The sequence below is a fragment of the Pleurodeles waltl genome, chromosome 3_1 (genome assembly GCF_031143425.1).
Source record: "Pleurodeles waltl isolate 20211129_DDA chromosome 3_1, aPleWal1.hap1.20221129, whole genome shotgun sequence".
NCBI lineage: Eukaryota > Metazoa > Chordata > Amphibia > Caudata > Salamandridae > Pleurodeles > Pleurodeles waltl.
The window spans coordinates 700824876-700830875 of record NC_090440.1 but is presented as its reverse complement, the minus strand read 5'-3'; the positions used below and the strand labels follow the sequence as shown (position 1 = coordinate 700830875).

General features: G+C 47.6%; 1 protein-coding gene across 1 annotated transcript in view; it reads left to right on the top strand.

Annotated features, from left to right (window-relative positions):
- The first annotated feature begins 3669 nt into the window (after positions 1–3669).
- The window catches only part of LOC138284503 (myotubularin-related protein 9-like), a 160952-nt gene continuing 158621 nt past the window's right edge, over positions 3670–6000 (top strand). The window contains exon 1 of the mRNA XM_069223360.1: positions 3670–3781. The gene's annotated coding sequence lies outside the window, so the exon portion shown is untranslated. The remainder of the gene's footprint in view (positions 3782–6000) is intronic.

The window sequence follows — 6000 nt, the reverse complement described above, 5'->3', positions numbered from 1 at the left end:
TCTTCTGCTTTCTTTAGTGGGCCATGTGGCACTAGTGAAGATGGTGTGCTACCCCAATGATAGTATTATTTTGCAAACCTTCCCCTGCTCGTCCTTCATTCCTTCTTCAGACAGGCCACACATCTTATTTGGTTGCTGTGGTGCCATCGGGTAGCTCTTTCCAGTTGGCAGTCTCTACTAGAAAGAGTGTTATTGTGGGAAGTAACCTGTTCTTCTGAAAGGGACTTCTAACCTCCGATGTCTCACCTTTTAAATAGATACCAGAGCAACACCTATTAGGAGATGAATTGGCTGAAACCAAGAAGACCTGTTGGACCGAGCGGATGACATGCTCTTCTCAGCGAACCTGGCTGTCCAGACAGTAGAGCTTTGTGAACATATGGCGTGACGTAAAGTTACCTGTGACTGCGGGTGGATTAGGTCTTCTGGACTTAGAATGCTATTATTCAGCTGCACAGGTCCAATGGGTGGCTCGCTGGCTTTCTGCCCACCTCCCTGCATTAGATGGGGTGTACCAGTAAATACGTTTAAGGAAGGCTTAATACACTGCTCATTGTTTCCTACTGACCATTCCATGGATCACCATCTGGGGTTATCATGCACAGCTTTCTCTTGCCTTGCCAGAACCTGTAAACTCACTGACCTGAAGAAACCCCATGCTCCTGCACTACCTTTGCTAAGCCTTCCCACCTGCACACTGCACTGGTCGCCACTGTACTCTACACCACTCTGCTCTGTACTACTGCATTCTGCACCAATACACTCTATTCTACTGCACTCTATGCCACTCTACCCTGCCCAATGCCACTCTATGCAACTGCACTCTACACCAGTGCACTCTAAACAACTGCACTGTGTGCCACTGCCCTTTACTCTGAACCACTGTACTCTATGCCACTGTTCTTTGTACCACTCTACACCACTGCACTGACACTCTACTCTGCAGCTCTGCACTCTACACCACTCTACTCTATGCCACTGAACTCTAGGCACTATACTCTACTCTGCACCACTCTACAATACTCCTCTGTGCACCACTCTACACCACTGCACTCTATGCCACATGAGTCTACTCTGCACTCTGACACTGCACCACTCTGCATTACTGCAGTCTCTGCTACTCCACTGCACTCTATGTAACTCTACCCCATGCCACTCTATGCCACTGCACTCTGCGCCAATGTACTCTAAACAACTGCACTGTACTCCACTGCCCTCTACTCTGTACCACTGACTCTACGCCACTCTACATCACTGCACTGACACTCTACAGCGTTGCACTCTGCGCCACTGCACTCTACTCTGCACCACTCTACGCTACACCACTGCACTCCCTGCAATGTGAGTCTACTCTGCAATCTATGCCACTGCACCACTCTACACTACTGCTCTCTCTGCCACTCTAATGTATGCCACTCTGCTCCACTGCACTCTATGCCACTCTACTCTGTCCCACGCCACTGCACTCTAAACCACTGCATTCTACTCTAATGCACTCTAAACAACTGCACTGTACCCCACAGCACTGTACTTTGCACCACTGGGCTTTACACCACTGCTCCTATGCTACTCTACTCCACACCACACCACTATGCCACTAACTTTAAGCCATGCTGAACAGCAGCTACTCTGGTGTATAACATGGCTAATGGCTAAAACACATTAGCAAAGACAATAACTCTTTCGTAGATGAGACCTATTGGCTTTGCCAATGTTTGTTAGTACTATGAGGTACAGAGGTCGCTGAAAGAACTGTGAAAAATACAATTACATCATAATAAAAGCTGCTACAAAATGCGCAAATACATTTCGGTTAAATAAAAAAAAGCGCTTCTCAAATACAGTTTTGAATAATATACAGTTTATACCTAGTACTAAAAAAATGTATAACACTACATTAAAACCACACACTCCACAGCTCACCTTGGAACACCATTACAATACCTCTCTGAAAGAAATATCTTTGCCACCAGAAAACTTCAAGTGACTCATTTTAGTAAAGTCAATGCAGGTTTTCAAGCCCCTTTGTATTTGCAGATTTACCAGTTGCCCACATTTGCATGTCTTTAGGGAAGGAGAACCCCTGGCAAGAAGGTCTGATTCTTATCTGTCTGCCCCTCCCTCCCTCAGAGCACAGGAGACTCCCAGCTGGGGAAACTGATCGGCCCGTAATTTCGCTCTACCTTCCCTTGTCCATTTGGTGAAAGGCTAAAATTACGGACAATCCGTTAAGCCTTTCATCACGGACAACGGACGGCAGGGCGAAATTACGGACAGTCCGTGAAATTTACGGACGGGTGGTCACCCTAGAGTGTGTTAGGAGCTGTCTATCAGAGGGAGCTAAAAAAGAGTGCGTGAGTGTAGCGGGAAGGAAAACGGGTAGTCTGAAAAGGTGTCACCGAGATCACAAAGCTGTTCACGGGATTGCAAAACTCTACGTAGGGTATTACGAGAAATACATTTAACTGGAGAGGGTTGGCCTCAATTGGGTTTTTTGGGGATATATGTTTTTTTTATTTTAAAAACCTTCATTTGGGTCATGTGTCTGCTTTTGGGGCTTCCTGTTGTAGGTATCAGAGCAGCAACGCTGAAGGAGGGACTTCCTGTCACGTCAGAGGAAGAAGCTCCGAAAGACAGACATAGAATCACTCCTCTTAGGTCGATGCGACCTCTTTCAGGGCATCTTTCTCCAAGTCTCACGTGTTCGACGTACCTGTACCTGGTGGCTGGGTAGAGATAATACTGCCAGGCACGCCTTAACTGTGTTTAACACTTAAACTACCAGTCTGCAGCTTTCCCCTGGATTCTGCCCAAATACTTGCCGAGCCTTTTTTGCATTCTTCCTCTGCGGTTTCACTGTCTCCTTCCGGCTGTTCCCAATGTAAATCAGTTTCTCTGGACCCTGGAGAGAGTCGAATCTGGGTCCCGTAACCTGATTCCTGCAAGAGTCAGTCCGGGGTACCGGGCAATACTCTGGCGGACGGGATGTCTCCTCCGTGTCTCCTGCTCTCTGGCATTCCCCGCCAAATATACTCCCTCCCGAACCCAACTCAGTCACATGCGTGCATTATCTAAAGACCATTATTACTGAGGTGCTGTTAGCATCCCGCGATGACAAGCCAGGCAGATACACAGCGCCTTCATGGATGTGCCACACAGGGTTTACAGCGCCTTCATGGATGTGCCACACAGGGTTACCACACGACGTAGAGCGTGCTGCATGGTATGACAAACTGTATATTATATAATAGCAACAATGACTAACACGTAGCATAGCGTATGATATATGACATCTATTTGCATAAAAAACAACACAGAAGACAATAAGCAGCATAAAACGTACTATCATATCACACTAAGTAACATTAGATGAGGCGAAATAGACCTTAACATGCTCTGATGTAACACCCCACACTGCACAACATTTAATGTAATACAGCGTAACAGAAACAAAACACAACACGTATTTATTTAATGCAGCGCCATGTTCGGCTGCTTTTATACTTCCAGGGGTTAAATTACAACTCTTTCTGTTAGCAGTACATAAGTTAACGATTTCGGAAGAATAGATGACTGAAGTAGCCCTATCAGGAACAGGACGGGTGATCGGCAGACCAGTCATATGTGTTACATATAACACAGCATTATGGTGGGGGTTTCAGACGACGGGGAGCTGCTTTGATCGGCTTCCTTTTGCGTGGCCTCGCCACAGCTTTGCTGCGCTTCGAGGCGCCGGAGGAAGATCGGGGACCAGAGAATAGAAGCTGTGGTTTCAGGGCAGGTAAAGGGAAGTGCCCTGAGCCGGGTCTGTGACGGCGCCGTGAGAAGTGGGGAGCTGTTAAGAAGTGTGGGGGGGGGGGGGGGGGGGGTGAACACTGTGCAGGAACCACAGCCCGCGAGGCTGAAAGGAAGAACTTAAGCAGATAACATACGCCATAGGCAAAGCGAGTAGGGCTGGCCTATGCAAGATCTATTGGCTTTGTCAATGTTTTTACCAGGTTGTAGAGCAGCGCAGATGAAACTAAAAGAAAAAAGTGATTTGAGTCGATCAACACTAGCCGAGTCATAGCACTTTTATTTTCTTTGCCTTTTTTTTTTTTTTTTTTTTCAAAAGGAGACAATAGATCATCGCAGGAACAACACGGGCGGTGTCCCAGGAAGACCTAAAATGATATAAATGATTTAGATTCATACCTCTAAACCACACGTCACAAGCAGTTCTTAACCATTGAGAATTCTTCTTGAGTAATATTGTATCCATACGCTCTATGTCGGCTCCTTTCTGGACTGGCATGGAAGAGTCAAAATCGATGGAACTGAACGACGCTCATAGAAACCTGCGCTGGTTAGGAGGCTTCTTTGGATAGGCTTCGTCCTATTTCTATCCATCAATGTTTTGATGCCCCAGTCAATCTCCTTTACTGAGGAAGGTATGCCCAGCAAAATGTGCTGAGCCTGCTGTGCCTTCCTTTTTTGTGCAAGCCTACAATTATTTATTTATTTAGAGCATTTTTCTTGCACCAGACTTTAGAGAGCACTGAGCTGAAAAGGACGCCTTTAAGGCATTTTGCAAAGAGGAAGTATCGTAGCGTGCAGTGTTGTGGAGTGGTGTGAAGAGGGGTGCAATACAGTGGAGTGGGTTGGAGTGGATTGAGGTAGTTGGGTAGATTGGATTGGAGTAGAGTGGGTGGACTGGATTGGGCTAGAGTGGGGTGGTTTGGGTGGAGTGAGGTGGATTGGAGTGGGTGGATTGAAGTGGGGTGAACTGGAGTGGGTTAGATTAGATTTTAATGGGGTGGGTGGATTGAATTAGACTAATAGGACTGGTGTGGGGTGGATTGGATTGGGGTACAGTCAGGTGGACTGGAGTTCACTGGATTGGAGAGGAGTGGGTGGGGTTGATTGGAGTGGAGTTGGGTGGATTAGACTGGACTACAGTGAGGTGGAATGAATTTGAACGGGGTGGGTTGGGTTGGGTTGGATTTTACTGGAGTGGGGTGGACTGGAGTGGAGTAGGCAGATTGCGGGGGGAATTTGATTCACTGGATTGGAGTGGGGAGAGCTGGACTAGAATGGGGTGGATTAGAGTAGGGTGGATTGGAGTGGATTGGATTGGGGTGGGCTGATGGATTGGATATAAGTGGGGTGGAATTAACTGGGGTAGAGTGGGTGGTTTGGAGTGGGGTGGATTTGAGCGGAGTGGGGCAGATTGGAGTGAAGTGGGGTGGATTGGAGTTGGGTGGATTGGAGTGGGGGAATGGATGGAGGGGTGGACAGAAATAGGGCCAGGTGGATTGGATAGGGTGGACTGGAGTGGACTGAACTGGAGTGTGGTGGACTTGAGTAGGGTGAGGTGGTTAGATTGAAGTAGGGGGACTGGAGTGGGGTGGAATGGAGAGGGGTGAACTGGATTGGTGTGGAGTGGATTGGTTTGGGGTGATTTGGATTGGATTGGTATAGGGTGGACCTGTTGGGCAGATTTGAGTGGGGCAGATTGTCCTGGATTGGAGTGGGTCAGATTGTTTTGGATTGGAGTGGGACAGACTGGAGTGAGGCAGGTTATCTTGGATGAGTGTCAGGCATATTGGAGTGGGGCAGATTGTTTTTGGATTGGAGTGGAGCAGATTAGAGTGGGGCGGATCGTTCTGGATTGGAGACGGGCAGATTTTTTTGGATTGGAGTGGAATAGATTGCTTTGGAATGGAGTGGGGCAGATTGTTTCAGAGTGGGGCCAATTGTTTTGGACTGGAGTGGTGCAGATTGGAGTAAAACAGATTGTTAAGGATCGGTGTTGGGCATATTGGTATGGGGTAGGTTGTTTTGGATTGGAGTGGGGCAGATTAGAGTGAGGTGGATTGTTCTGGATTGGAGAGGGGCAGATTTTTTTTTGACTGGAGCGGGACAGCTTGCTTTGGAATGGAGTGGGGCAGATTGTTTTGGATTGGAATGGTGCAGATTGGAGTGGGCAGATTGTTTTGGATTGTAGTGGGACAGATTGGA